Source organism: Lepidothrix coronata, unplaced genomic scaffold (genome assembly GCF_001604755.1).
Source record: "Lepidothrix coronata isolate B3197 unplaced genomic scaffold, Lepidothrix_coronata-1.0 Scaffold134, whole genome shotgun sequence".
Lineage (NCBI taxonomy): Eukaryota > Metazoa > Chordata > Aves > Passeriformes > Pipridae > Lepidothrix > Lepidothrix coronata.
The window spans coordinates 821,263-837,152 of NW_016690314.1; the positions used below are offsets into that span (position 1 = coordinate 821,263).

At 46.6% G+C, this 15,890-nt stretch overlaps 1 long non-coding RNA gene across 1 annotated transcript in view; it reads left to right on the forward strand.

Moving 5' to 3' along the window:
* LOC108503254 overlaps positions 1 to 15,890 on the forward strand; it is a 49,267-nt gene that overhangs the window by 21,682 nt on the left and 11,695 nt on the right. The window contains exons 2-3 of the long non-coding RNA XR_001876777.1: positions 6,784 to 6,833; positions 14,207 to 14,299. This is a non-coding gene — a long non-coding RNA (uncharacterized LOC108503254). The remainder of the gene's footprint in view (positions 1 to 6,783; positions 6,834 to 14,206; positions 14,300 to 15,890) is intronic.

Below are 15,890 nucleotides of genomic sequence, written 5' to 3' on the forward strand. Positions count from 1 at the left end.
CCTCACTGCTGTGGCAGCTCAGTGCCAGGGGCTGCTCTGAGGATGTCCATCTGCAGCAAATACCCAAAAAGCTGCGTGAGTGAGGCCAAGGCTCACCCTGGCTGTGTGGGGCACTTGGGGCACAGCATCTGCCCTGGCACCAGCTCCACCAGTCTCAGCTCAGCACACCCATAGCCAGGGAACCATAAACTGGTTTGGGTGGGAAGGGACCTTAAAGCCCATCCAGTGCCACCCCCTGCCATGGGCAGGGACACCTTCCACTAGCCCAGGTTGCTCCAAGCCCCGTCCAGCCTGGCCTTGGACACTCCCAGGGCTGGGGCAGCCACAGCTTCCCTGGGGAGCAAGGGACCCCAGCCCATGGCAGTGCTGTGCCTGGGCCCCGATGTTCTCACAATGGCCTCGGGGCACAGGGAGAGATGTAAACCTGGGCAAGGTGAAGGGTCTGTGTGTGTCTGACATCTCTCCCAGCCAGGGGGAGCCTTCTGGAGCAGATGCCTTCAGAGCCTCTGGACACTTAAAGAGCTGTGGCTTCTCCCAGCTCAGACAAGCTCTGGCAGTTCCTGCTGGGGCAGCTTCAGCTGTGCCAGGTCTCTGCCAGCCAGGTATTGTTGTGCAAATAGCACAACTTGATCTGGGCCCACTCCTCCCACTTTGCCACCCCAGAGAGGAGTTTGAGCTGGGGCTGGCACTGGGGAACAAGATCAGTGTCATCCGAAGGTGTTTTTATTTTTGTCTTGCTGCTCAGAAAACTTCTTCAAAGTTGGAAAATTTTATCACCTTTTCCCATTATTACAGTGATTTAATATATGTAAAGTAGTTATTCATTCTAACATAAGACTAATTAAATGTTCTTCAGGTAGAAAGAGAACAGAGCTTAGATTTGGGCAGCATTTTTCTCTTCTGTGTGTGAGGCTCTTGCACAATCCCAATGATGTTTTCTTCGTTCAGTGCAATCACATTTCATTACCGGCACAGCCTTCACAGATGTTCTGGTAGGACTTTCTGCAGAGCTGCTTCCCTGGGTGGGCCACATGGAAAACTTGGTCTTGGCTAGTTTTCACTCCCATGGACACCTGATGGGCTGTCAGGACTTTGTGCTGAACAAGGATCCCCATATTGTAAAGTCTCAGATTAGAAAATAATTCTTCATTTTTAAGATAAGTTATGTGTATGTTTAACTCAAATTAGTTTTCCAGTGACAAATGCAGCTCTAGCCCTGCACAGAGCCACAGGAGTCAGGCTGAGGAGCCTTCCTGGGGGTTGCAACGGCAATACCTCCCCTCACTAATCCCAGGGCAACTTGTTTGTCTTCTCAGACCCAACAGAATTATCTTTTATTCACATTGATGGAGCCATCACTGTTGTCTGGGATGTTTGTGTGAGTGGGGACTTGGATCTCTTCCTAGCTGCAGAAAGTTTTTATGCTGTAATTTCTGAACTGGTATTTGTGATTAGACCATAAAAGAAGGTAATATGTGAAAAGTGTTCAACTGCTCTTGCCAGGATAGAAAACATATATTGTAATGCATTCAGAAAACAGTCCAAGGGTAGAGGATCAAGTTGTATTTGATTTTTTCATTCTCTATAATAATCATTTTTGTTGTCTTGCAAAGCTCCAGCTTTGAAGTGAGACACATAAAGATTCTGCAATACCAGCAACTGTTTCTCTTTAGCTATTTTCCAAGTGATTTGATTTCCTCAATAGCATTAACTATATGGAGGACTAACAAGTTGTAATTAATGTATTCAGCCATTTTCTTTTGTGACAGGCAGGAATGTGAGTGACAGCACGAAGGGAAGAAGCAGAATAGAATTGGATGCTTGAGAAGATTATCATAACATAAAAACTGACAACTCTCTGGCTCTTGAATAACATATTGTATTACACTGAAAAGGGAGGAAAAAGCTATTTCACAAAAAAACCCAATGTGGCTTAGAAATTTTTTGAGGAGGGGAAAGATTTTCAAAAGCCTTTTTAGTGTTCGACAGACTTGAATATTGAAGCTCACAAACAGTGTCTCACGTGCTGCAGTGTGTGTACAGGGGAGTTCATTGCACGGGATGGAAGGAGCTCTCCTGGAGCCCCTTGTTCCAGGGGAACCATCCCTGGTTTGTCTGTGCCTGCCACGGGCACCTTCTGGCTGCAGGGGGGGTTGGAACCAGCCCCTGGGGAGGGTGGGAGGCAGGAAAGGGGGCACAGGGCATCAGCTCTGCAGTGGAAAACAGCTCCCAGCTCAGGGGTCAGAACCACAGAATCTTCTGAGTGGGAAGGGACCCCCAAGGGCCATCAAAGTCCAGCACACAGGACACCCCAAGAGACCCACTGTGTTGTCCAAAGCACAGGTAGTTCCTAAGCTCAGCCCTGTGGGGGCTGGTTCCCATTTTAGCAGCTGGGGTTGCTCCTTGAGAAGGTGCAGGGGATGATTGAAGAGCAGGGCTGGCTGCCTTGCCTCCCCCCTGCCATCCATCCACCACAAGGTCATCTCTGTGCTTGCCCCTTCATGTTTATTTCTGAGCCAATAAAATTCCCATTTGCTCTGGTACATTTTGTAATCCACAGCTTTCAGCCCAGAGATTGATTATCTGTATTCCTAGATAAAATCAAAGTGCAGTACTTTAAACAGATTTCCACTCAATTATTTCCCCCAGACAGCTTAAATGGTGTTGTGAAAGCCCAGATTAACTCAGGAGTGGCCGAGAGGTTCATTTGCCTCCTGGCATTGCTGCATTTCATTTTCAAAGCAATTTTAATGCTGGTTCTTTAATGTCCATCAAACAGGGGGTAATATCTGATATTCACCCTGGAATCTGGGCATGGCATCTGAGCCAGGTGAGTTTAAGGCAGTCAGAGGAACTCTGGATTCCAGAACAAACCAACCCCACACAATGAGTGTGACTTTACTGCACCCTGTGGGATGTGGTCACACGGCCTGGACAGTAACTGTGTCCTTGGCTGAAGCTTCTCCCATTATCCAGAATTCCCTGTGCTCTTTCCACAGGCTGCTGCAGACCAAGGCTGTCACAGCTTACCTGGCTTTGGTCTGGGGATGATCTTTCCAGGTTCTTCCCATCCCATGGGAAATATGGCTGGAGAGCCAAGGCCTTGGTGAAAACCTGCAATTTTAAAATATGTTGGGTGAAAAGTAAAATATGGTTTTGAAGCAGAAATAGAGATTTCCTGGTGGGACCTATTTCCTCTGTGTCCCTCACTGTGGGGCAAGATTGTGTTCAAGGATCTTCTTTTCACCAATTTAAATGTGTGGAAGTGAAATTCTTAAGGATATCAAGAAATAAAAATTAATTTCAAGGGGGCTGTTAGAAATTAGGATTGGAGGAGAACTTGTTATTAGCACTTGTTCTAATATTTCAATTTGAGAGTGGAGAACATTTTTGCACAAGATTTTCTCAATAGAAATATAAATTTAATCCCAGCACAATTTGAAAACACATTAATTGTGAGTTATACAGCAGATGGAGGCTTTAAAACTGTATTATTTTGCTTGATTTATTGATGTTTCATTCAGAATTTTTTTATTTGCCATTTTCTTCTGAGAACATTCAGTGTCACATTGATAAGTGTAAGATTGAAAATTGCCAAGAGAAAAAAAATAGATATATTTAGCCTAAACCAGACATCTGAACTTTTTGATTCATCAGTGTGTTAACATTTATTTTAGTCAGGCTGTCCCCCCCCCCCCCTTATAACACTTCTTGGAATGATCAGTGATTCAAAATATCTCTTCCTTATCCAGTTCTATATGAAACCAGGGCACCATAAGTGAGTTCTTCAGTTCTGGGGAGGCAGTTTTGTAATCCAGAACATTGAGATGCTGGTCAGGGCAAGACACATCCTCCATCTCTTGTGATATTGAAGTGTAAATTGAAACTGTGGCAACAGAGTCCAGTCTCAGTGATAAGAAATTGCAGGTGTGTATAGTATGGGATGGATTCATGCTCACAAACAGATCACAGGTGGATTAGAGAAATAATTGGAAAAGGAACCCATGGCCAGACTCTCCCTGCAGTCAGTCACACCCAGTTCCACTGTCATTGCAGGGAGTTATTGCAGCTGTTCTGACACGGTGCCACTGAGATCAGGAGACTCCAGAAGTTGTAATGGCACCAAAAGAGCTGCTAAAATGTGAGTCATGATGGAGACCAGCCAAAAAGACGCTATGATGCAGGATGATGACATGTCTCCTTGGGGGATGTCTCCTCTTGAGTTGTGCCCCATTCCCTCTGTTCCTTGGAGTGCAGGAGCGCAGGTTGAAGCACACTCTGAACAGCAGCGTGTGGAATAACTGCAGGATTTTGCAGTCTCTGTTAAAGCAGCTGCATCTGTAACTCATTTCATGGAAGTTTTACTACTTTTTTTTTCCTTTTACCATATCATGTTTGAAGCTCAATAAAGATAAACTTCCAATAATGTCAGTATATCATGGCAGATTCAAAGCCCTGCAGCCGAGCCCGTATTCCCCAAAGTGCTGTTTATGAGCTGTGCTGTTTTAATGTAGTGGTAGAAGTAAAACCAAACATTTGGCAGTGTCTGTATTTGCACCCTTGGGACAGGTGATGGAGGAGTTATTTGCTCCAGTCTTTAATCAATTTTAGGTAAGCAGCACGGGTATACCTTGAGCATCCATATTTTCTAATTGGCTCTCTTAAATGTGAAGCCTCCCATAATTCAGCGGAGAGATTTACAGAGGAGGGAGAGGGGGAGCAACCAGCACTCACCAGTTGGTGCTGTGATGGATCTGCTCCAGCAGTGCGAGTGGCAGGGGGGAGCCGTGCTCTGCAGCTCGCTTGCAGATCAAAATGCAAAGCGGGGGTGATTTCCCGGCGCCGCAGATCCCGCCTGTGCCGGCAGCGGGGATGCACCAGCAATATTGATCCTTGGTGGGGCTCAGCCAGTCCGCTCAGCTGGGGCAGGGGGGAGTCTCTGGGCCAGTCAGTTTGTGTTATTCCTACAAGGACTTCTCGTAGGGTTGAACCTGCTTTGTGCACTTGGCTGGGGCGGTGTCTGTGCCATGTCTGCAGAGAGCACTCAGCTGAGCTGCATGATGACTCAAAGGTGAATCTTGTTGTAGGGCTGTGTCCAAAATTATATGGGGCATGGCAATAGAGGAAAAGCATGAGAGAAGAGTGATGGTGAAAAAGGGCTTTACTTTTTTTCTATGCATTCGATCCCCTAAAGCTCTGTAGCCTCAGACTGACCAAAGTCTTGTGCTCACATGCACGAACAACCATGTTTCATGGTGTCCCCTGAAAACCTACAGGTGTTGATTGCAGGACATGAGCCATGGGTGTGTGTCTGGGAGGGAATCTGGAGTCTGGGAAGGGTCCCGTGGCTGCTGAAACCATCCAGAGGAAATGAAACCCAAGCATTCCACAATTGCATTTTGCCTCTGTCTTCAGTGACTCAGTGACAGCAAGTTAACCAGCTGGCAAATCACCCAGGGCCATGTGACATATTTGGATATGCACTAGAATAACAAGGGACATTTGGACATCACCTTTTTGTTTGGATGTTGTCCTTATGTTGGCCATTTCAGGGTAGTTTATTGTATTAAACCATTCAGTAATTTTTTTTTTGTCTTTCTCGTGTTCTGATTAATGGCTTTACTAGATTAATTCCCCCCAGTATTAAACTTTAAAATTATTTAACAACAAAGGCACCTGACCATTAATCAAAATAATGTATTTGTGCTTATCAGTATCGATTACAAGTCCAGTATTGTGTTGTTTATTGCCCAGGGAGGAGAGGGGCTGCCTTTGTCTTCTTTACTCATGATTTATTCTAAATTAGTGTACATGCATGCTGTGATTCCAAGAGCTGGATAATGATCCCTTCCCTATGTGCTGTATTAAATACATAAAGCCAACATTGTGTTTCTGAAGTGCCCAGCTCAGTGAGGCCTTTTCCTTTGGCCTCCAGATGTGCTTACGAGCATTTGCTAATGACAATTTTGTTTAATAAATCCCTGTTGGGATTCTATGTGTTTGCTCTCCCAGCCCTGACCTCACCTCTGGTCTTTTGATGCCCAACAGTCAGCCCGTGGCCATGGCTCCTGCTGCAGTTCTGGTGCTTCAGAACCAACACTCCTGTGTTCTCCTCATTTTCTACTTTATGTGTTGGTGCCAGTCCTGGGCATTTGGCACAACTTGGGAACTTCAGGTGTTTAAGAGCCAGGTTCCTGAAGTGCAGTGAGTCCTCCCAACTCTTTCACTGTGACAGCACCCACAGTGACACCACCCTGTTCGAGGCAGCCTCTTCAGCACATTTTTCTTCACAATCTTCTGCATTTTCAGCAAGCTGGGACACCCTTTGTTAAGATTCAGACTTTATGCACTGATTACTTTTCCTCTGCTACAGCTTAACTTCTCCTGCATGGCTTAACTTTAAAGCCAAGTGAAAGGAAATCCAATAAAGATAAATGAGATGTCTTTAAAGGATCCAGAAGGAAATGTGGGAGCATCAGCAATGAATGTGAAGATACAGTGAGCTGAGAAACTTGAGGATGAAGGGTTCTTTATGAGGTTACATCTGTTCACAAAGGCTTGGAAGTATTTAAGATAAGTAATTGCTTTAGGAGCAACACTTCTTCAAACTCTCCTGGCTGTGTTCCTGTCTGACCCAGGGCTGGTGAGAATGGAGTGGTTTGCAGATGATGCCAAGCAGTGTGCAGGAAGCTCTGACAGAGAACAGTTCAGTTTCCTGTGGAATTCCTCATGGAAAATAGGTTTAATGTGCTTTATGAACAACCAAATCTGTTTACCTTTCAGGTCTCCTGCTGCCAGTGATGACCCGAAGTTTCCACTGTTCTGAAAGACAGGTAAGTCTCTGAACTATTTATTCAAAACTATTTATTCAAAATATTTATTCACCCCAGTGGTGGGATGAGCAGTTGAACATTACCCAGGAATGGTCACCCTCAGATGTATTCTCTGTATTTTAAAGGAGTTAATTCCTTCCAGAATTTGGGATATCACTGTTGGATTCAGTTTGACTGCTCAGGTTCTCTTACACTAAGTGTGTCTGTGGGTGAAGAACGAGAGAGGTGCTTTTTCTTCCTCTCTGGATATTTGAAGCTCTGTGAACAAATGGCCCTGGCTCACAACTACAGGAAACCATGTGGACAAACACTCAATTGGATGAATATTTGCATCTGAGTGGTGCTGTGCCTGGGACACAAAGCAGTTTTATATGCCCAGCTCGTTGCTGTTCCCATTTGCTGCATTGCTCCCGTGGCCTGGCCGGGGGTGGCCTGAGCCCCACCCGAGTTGTTCAAACCAATCCTAAGTGTGTCTGGTCTGAAAATGTCTGAGCTCAGCTGAGGTTGAAGGGGAGTTACCTGGGTGCTCAGTTCCCCAGAGCTGTGCTGGGAAAATCCAGGCACACTTGAGACATTTACGGTGTCAGTGACTGCTGACCCTTGGTTGGCTCTGAGCACACCCTCTGTATTTGTGTCTGGACAGGGCTGGAGGAAGGGGCTGGTTTACAGCAGTGCCAGGGCAATGGGTGTGCCTGGCTTTGGGCAGAACCTTTAAAACAGTCAGATAGAGCATTGCTGAGGAGGGGGTGGCTCCTCTCTTTGGCTCTGCTGAGGGGCTGCAGTTCTCAGGGCCAGGGGTCACACTCCCAGACTTCCAACTGGGGATGGGTGAGACATTCTCTGTTTCACCCCAACTTCACCAGACAGCGAGCTCTTCCAAGCTGTGAATGCAAGGTCAGCATTTTAATTGGTGTTTCATGATTTATCCAAGGAACAGCTAGCCATACCCCTGTGAGCCTTGTTTAAGGAGGAATATTCTGGATTCCAAGGCCAGCTGCCCTGGGAGCAGGCTGTGGGTGACATTTGCAGGTCAGCTGCCCTGGGAGCAGGCTGTGGGTGACATTTGCAGGTCAGCTGCCCCGGGAGCAGGCTGCGGGTGACGTTTCAGGAGTGAGTCACAATGCTCAGGGTCCACCGTGTTTGCTCTCCCGTGGCTCGAACAGCTTGCTCCCTCCTGCTGGTTTGTAATTCCCTGTCCAAACTCCCTATAAATATCCCAAATGCCAGGACTTCTTCCTTTCTTTCTAAGCCTGCTCTGCACTATCTGTTTAATAAGATCTGTGCTTGAGCTGTCATTCCTGATTACACGTTCCCCTCGGTTTATATTGCTTCTTCCCAGTGGTCACCAGCACAAATGTCTCTGTGAATCTTAATGCATTTTCTTTTCTCATAATGTATAAATGCCTGAAAACTGATCAAAACAACCATCCTACTTTGATTGTGTATTTTATTTCTGCTGAAAGGTTCAAATGTAATGAAAATAAAACATTCAATGAGCAAACACAGATTTTCCAGAAGAAACAGGCCCATTTAACTTGCTTTGAAAGATGGATGAACACTATTAGTTTTGATATATTCTATATATATCTCCTCACTTGACAATTGTTATTTAAAGATTCAGTTCTGGGTTATTGCTGCACTTATGTCGTAGAGTCATTTTACACCAACGCACGGATCAGTAACTTAATTATAAATCAGTGGGTTTAAGCCAAATGTAATGGAAATAATGTTTCCTTACCCGGAGTCTGCTGAGTCTCAGATGTGGGGATGATCTGGTGGGGAGGGGGTGTTCCACACGAGGCAGAGCATCCCGAGGTGTGGAGCCTGGGTGAGTTTTGGTCTGGGTTGTGGTTCAGGGCAGTGTTGTGTGAGTCCTGGTGGCAGTGCCTGTGCCAGCATGGGCCTTTCCTGAAGCTGTGGCTCTACCACAGAAGTTTTAATGAACATCTGCCTAAACTGGAGCAAAACAGAGAGCAAAATTAGAGGGAAATTGTAAATGAGGCTGTATACAGAGCTGTTTATTTATACTTATGAAAACTTTGTTAGTCATCTCTAATACCAAGAGTATCTGTGTTTAACAGATATTTTTGATCAACTGTGAGACCGTGTTTGTAACTTGTTAGCCACTTGTGCCATGTCAGGGGATGTCTGAGTTCATTAGCACAGAAAGAGGGGGCCCAAGCAGGAGTTGAAGGGACTGAGGTGGATGCTCTGACTCCATCCCCAGACCTTGTCTCTCTGCCAGCAGATCTGCACCCAGAAAAACACCCCCTGCCTCGCTGGGGCTGCTTCTGAGTAACACTCAGCACTAGTGAGGAGCCATAAATCCAGGTTTGGAGTTATCAAGCAGGGCCTCCAGGGCCTTGCTGAAACTCTTTTCCATTAAAATCCAATGAAAATGAACAATGGAAATCCCAACTTCCTGGTGGTCCCAGACCAGAGGCAGCACATAAGGTGAGGGATGTACAGCACTGGGATTCTTTTGGTCCTCCCTTTGTCTTTGGTTCCTTAGTTGCCAGGTTATTAACTCCCAGTTGAGTGGGGAATGCCCTGCAGGGAGGAGGCAGAGGCTGATGTCTCTGCACCTGAAGGCAGGTGGTGCAGGGCTGTGCCAGGCACATCCCAGGAGATGACAACCTGCAGATGCAAAGCTTCAGCGAGGCTCACCAAAGCCCTCATGGGCTTGGGATGAAGTGGAGGAAGGCTGGAGAGCTGCTGTGCACAGCAGTTCTGAGATGTCTCCTCTGGGAGAGTCAAAAGGGGTGCTGGTATAAAACATTAGAGGATATTATTTTTACACTTCATTCTTTAGCAGACAAAGTGATAGATATTGTTCAGCCTGAGGCCCTTGATGTATACTATTGTTAATATTAATTTTAAATCCTTTCAAAACCATCTTCAGAACGTCTATTAAAATATTTAATTGCAAAGTGCTTTTTTTTGCTTCATCCCTCTCATGTACATTGTTCTTTAGAAAGTGAACTGCTTGTGACTTTGACAGGCAGGCAGGGGAAGTGATCAAAGAGTGTGAGAGGGCAACAGCAGCAAATCCCTGGGAGCCCCACGTCTGGGAGGTTCACTTTGGTTTGCTGGGGGATTTGTAGGACTTGGGAAAGCAACCGATTGCTTGTAATTCAGAATTAGTACCTGAAAGCTCCCAGTTCTCTTTATCGACTGTGGTTGTGGATCTCAGCACACCAGCAGGGGGGGAAGGAGAGGAAATATTCACTGCTCTCCAACCCGACAGGTCCTCTGTGCTGGAGTACCTGCCTGTCACTGACTTCTCATGGGAAATAAATACTGTGTCACACTTCGGGGCTTTCAGAATGTCCCCTCACACCTTTCTCCTAGTTTTTCTCTTTCCACACTGATTGGATTGATTCTAAGAGCTGTGGATGCCCTTGCCTGGAGAATTGAAGAGGTTTAAGAAGCAAAGGGCCTGCGGGTGGTGGCAGAGGGAACTCGAGCAGCTCTGGAGTCAGGGACACGTTGTGCCACGGGAAGGATTGGTGGAGAACTGAAGATGGGTGGGAAATCTGGGAGACATTGACTATGGAATGGCAGAGGTGCTCCTGGAGGAAAGGAAGAAGCAGAGGCAGCAGTTTAGGTGTGATAAGCTCTGGAGAAGGGGACCACAGCAGAGGCAGGGAGTTGGATCCCTTGGGATGATGGTCCTTGGGATTAGAAAGGGCAGGTCCTGAGAGAGAAGGCACACACACAGAGCAGCTGAGCATCCTCTGGGTGAATCCATTCCATCCCCAGGGGAGGCAGGATAGAGCAAACACCGTCAGGGCAGAACCAGGAGCTGCTTTGGACACGAACATCTGAAGTGGTACAAAAGCACTTGACAAGAACTGAAGGTGAAGGCACAGCACAGGCACATAATGGTAAAATCAAGAGCCTCAGGCAGAAAGTGTTGTTTGGTTTAGCAAGTGAGGTAAAAAGCAGAAAGAAATAGTGCTACAAATATGTTGGAAATAAGATCAGAGAGGAAATACGGACCTAGTGGCTGCTTACAGAAGCACTTAAAATGCCTTGATAACATGGTTAATTTTGACCAGAGGGTAGAATAAGGACCAGAACAGAGAACAAACACACAAGAGTTTGTTTGGATCTGCTGTATAGGTCAGGCCACAGGATCTGAGGAAATTCTCCTTAGAATTAGAAAGAATTAATCAAAACTATTTTGGAACAAGGAACAATTATTTTTAATAGCTTGTTGAGCTCAGAGGTGGTCTCAGAACTATCAAAATGCAAATATAGATCCTAAATATAAAAGATAAAAGTACAGTCTAGCGTATTATTGATTAAAAAGCCTAATGAGTTCTTGGAAAGGCTCTGAAATTAATAATGAAAAAAAAAATCAATCCAGAACTCTTGGAAGAGGCAACTAAAATCAAAACAGAACAACCACTATGGATTGGTCAAAAGTGAGTCAGATGAATCTAATTAACTGACCTGGTGGTAAGAGGAGAGCAAATAGTTATAATACACCTTGTATTTCCAGGTAAGACAGGGAGATGTGTCTCAGTGTAGATGCACAAAGAGCTGCTTGAGAAATTAATTTGCCTGAAGATCTGGGAGAACCTTTCCAGGGAGAGTCCCAGAGGGAAATGCCTTGCTCTCCAGTCTCTCCTCTATTTTAATTAGTGATTTGTAGGATGAAGATCTTATAAAAGATACGGATGACACGGAGCAGGGGGGGATCATGGGAACTGTGGGGGTCAGAACTGAAATAAAAAGGAAAAATGGAGATGTTTCTGAAAAGCCCAGGCTGAACTGCAACAATGTGAAGTTTGAAGTGGTGAGGGGGAAAGACAGAAAGGACTCGGGGGTTTGGAGTGGCTGACAAATTAAGCATGAATCAAAAGTGCAAAGCTCTTGTCAAGGAGGGAAACTCTATCTGGAGTGTTGGAACAGAAGGGTCAGTGGCCAGGAGAGCCAGGCCCTTGTCCTGCTCTGCCCTCAGGATGGGCTCTGGGGGGGAGCACTGAAACCCAGAGAGCTCTTCTGCTGCTCTGTCAGGGGGTTGCTTCAACTCATGAGCAGTCTGAGCAAGGAGGCATCTATTTACCATCATTGGAAAATTTGTGACAAGGATTTGATTTACAAAATGATAACGGAATCAGAAGGACTGCCTCTGTGAGGATGTGCAGCATCAAAATGTGCTGCTGCAAACAGGCCCAACAAACCACAAGCAAAACCAGGGAATTGAAACAAAGCTAGTTATTAAAACCTCTTCATTAACTTTAACCTGCTATAACTAATAATTTTTTTACAACCTTAACCTGTCTGTGGCTGCAGTTTTGCTCCGTTCCAAGGTGGCTGCTAACACAATGTACAACCAACAACAAAAATTAGCATCTTGGCAGGGTGATATGAATTCATCCAGAAAATAAAAGGGGTGACATTTGCACCATCTGCTGCAGGTGAATCAGGAGAGGGGAGCAGCTGAGACCTGGAGATGTCAATATTGAGATGCTGCTGGAGGGGAGTGGTGGCCAAAGGGCACAGAGGGTGTGGGCAGGCTGGGCCAGAAGTGTTTCCCAGACATTTCCCTCTGACCTGTCCTTCTTCCTTTCCATGTCTGAGAACCATTAGGGTGCAGTGGTGCTGTAGAAGGTAGAGATGTGGTTCTTCCTTCGGTGTAGCTCTGCAGTGCTTGGAGGGACACATCCCTCAATAAACTGATCAAACACACATTTCCATCTGTGCTCCCAAAAGCTTTCCCGAGCCAAGCTGGCTGGAAATGTCTGTGCTTCCAGCCCAAGCTCAGCCAAGGCCAACTTATATTTACCCATTCTTAGGCACTGTTGTCTCAGGATTCTTCTCCTGTCCCAGGGCTCACCCCTGGTGTGTTTGCAGAGAGCAAACGTTCCCCCCAGAGCTGCCTTTCCTCTGGCTGAACAGCCAAGTCATGTCATGCTCTGTGCTGTCTGTAAGGTACCAGGCTCGATCCTCTCAGCCTTATTTACATGGAATAAAACTTTCCTGCACAGTTGGCACTTCTGATGTCAATGGGACAGTCCCTGGGAGAGGTCACTAATCAATAGGTCTCCTCCAAAGCCCCCAAGGTCAGTAGGAATTTTATTTTTCCATCATTGAACTCTGAATGGAAGCCAGCCAGGGTGGTGATGGGAGGAGCTGGATTTGGAGTTTATAAATGCAGTTCTCACTGACACTGAATTCTTGGGGGTGAGATTGAGCTGGGAGGAAACCAGATGAAGCTTTGGCGTTTTAGTAAGAGCTGCCCAGCTGAGTTTTGTGCAGGATCTGAAAAAAGTTACACCTGCAGATTCCCACAACCCCAGAGCAGCCCTTCTCACAAAAAAAAAAAAAAAAAGATGTTTCAGGTGTGGCTGACACCTTCACCTTGCTTGATCTGTGGGCAGTGTGACGGTGGGGAGAGGCAGAGGGCTGACAGCATCTGCTCTTCCTCTGCAGCACGAGGAGTGATGGAAAATGAGCTGGAAAGCAGAGATGATTCTCCAGCTCTGAGACACAAAGCTCAGAGCAGAGGGCCCTGTTTTTCCAGGGGAGCATCCACAGCAGTGGGGGCAGCTCTTGGCCTCCCTCATCCTCACCCTGGGCCATGGGAGCTTGGCCTCAGCACCTCCAGGGCTCAGAGCACACCCTCATTCCTGGAGAATCCTCCTCCTGTCTGACCCTCTGGAGAGCTGTGCTCCCTCTGCCAGCATGGGAGAAGGGGTGTGTGAAACCTGGCAGTTTGTGAAGTACAGGAAAAATGGGATTTCAGTCAGAAGACTGATGGAAGCAACTTTTAAAGCCCGTTAAACCCTGGGTGCTGACATTTGCAGCAGGGAGCTTCTGGCCTTGATGCTCTGAAGTGGCACTTTTCTTCCTAAACACTGCCTCATGTTTCTGTGCTGAGAGCAGGGTGACAGTTACCTGACCCGAAAACCAAGGGGGAAAAGTAATCTCGTGTGGAATGAAACGTTTTATTTGATTGAAACACTGAAGCCACGAGGTTTCTTATGGTGTTTGGCAGGAACCAAGTGCAGCCTCAGACATGGGGCCCAGCAGGACGAGCCCTCCTCTGCCAGAGCTTGTCCCTGTGCCCGTCCCCCTGGAGACACTGAGCCCACCTTGGGACCTCCTTGTCTGCTCTGCCAGCCCTGGCCTGGGCTGTGCCACAGGAACTGAGCAGCAAGACTTGGATTTGCTGCAGGAAAGCACATGTGGCCTCAGTGGGTGCTGCCCTGGCTGCTGTGGGGTGCTGAGCACCCCTGGGTCCTGCAGTGTCCCACACTGCTCCCAATGGATGGGGCTTTGCAGGTGGGGAGGAACAGTCAGACTTTGTACCTCTGGAAAAACCTGGGAATGACAGGAATTCTCTTGTATTTCCTATTCAGACAGTTCCTTCTCCCTGACTGAGGGCCAGCAGGGCACACCAGGATGGGAAGTTGGTGCAGTGTTTTCCCTGGTTCACTGAACCATTAAAGCAGGTATTGACTTGGACATTATCATAAATTGTTTTATACAGTGAGAGAGCCGGGCAGTGGGGTGGGTGATTGATGGGGAAGGGAATGGGGACTGCTCCAGAGAAACCTGACATCCAGCACAGGATTTATTTTATTCGGTGCTGTTGGGGGTGATATTATTGTTCCTGTTTGTAGTTTCTCCCTGAGGGAGACTGAGGTGTGAGGAGATGTTCATGGAATGCTGGGGCTGGGAATGGGGCAGGGGCTGGGCTGGAGTGAGCTTCTGCTTCCCATGAGAGTCTTCCTGAGAGCACTTCAGGACAGCAGGTGGGATTAAAAACATTTCATAGAATCACAGAATTCCCTGAACTGGGAGGGACCCACAAGGACCATCAGTCCAACCCGTGGTCCTGCCCATGACATCCCAACAATCTCCCCCGTCCCTCAGAGCTCCTGGAGCTCTGGTAGCCTTGGTGCTGTGCCCACTGCCCTGGGGAGCCTGGTCAGTGCCAACCACCCTCTGGGGGAAGAACCTTTCCCTGAGATCCCACCTGAACTGAAGGTTAAACACCAGAGGGTCACTCTGCAGCTCCTGGCAGAGGACATGGGCAGCTGTGCTGGAGCATCCCAATGGTGCTTCCCAATTCCAGACCTTTAGACCTGCACTTCATTTAAAATTGGCCACGTGTTTTGATAAATGTGTCAAACACAGAAATGGGGAAGAGAGAAGTAGGTTGCCAATGTGACCTCCAGCCATTCCTGCCAGTACAAACATCACTTTTTTGGTATCTTTTAAACCATCTTAGGTTCAGCTAAGAAGTGCTTCAATTTATTTGTATGGATTTAATTTTTAAACACTTTCACTTGGAAAAATTACTTCAAATTTTTGATTATTTTCTGTGAAATTTGCTTTTTTCATCTGTCCCATGGTTTAAAAGTTCACTGCTTACTCAAGAGAAAACCACTTTGATGTCATGGAAGTAATGAACACTCTAAAGCCCCTAAATAAAGAGACTTCTGAAAACTTTCAGTTTTGTTCTCAAAATGGCTGATGTCATTTATTTTCCTTCATTCCTTTTTCACTGCTACGAAAAGTACAAAAAGAAAGGGGAGAGCAAACAATACCATGGGAATAACAACTGAAATATTTTTATGGGAATTAATCTATCTCTGTTCTAAAAATGAGCAAGAAAAGCAGAAATAATTCTGTGAAACCAGTAGGAAAAACTCACGTGTCTGTCCCTATCCCTCAGCTGTCAGTACTTGGCAAGGGATGGAGATCCCACACGTGGGATGAAAATGTACAAGTGTGATGAGTATGTCATGAAGGAATACTAAAAGAGGGGAGATTTAGATGAGATAGGAAGAATTTCTTCCCTGTGAGGGTGGGGAGGCCCTGGCACAGGTTGCCCAGAGAAGCTGTGGCTGCCCCATCCCTGGGAGTGTCCAAGGCCAGGCTGGAGGGGGCTTGAAACAACCTGGGCTGGTGGCCATGGCTATCGGGGCATTGGTGGGGTGTCAGCTCTGAGAGATGTTCTGTAGTGAGAAAGCTCAGTGTGGTGGTGGTGGGGCTGGAGAACTTCCTTACAATCTTCCAAGCTGACCTCTTGCAAAT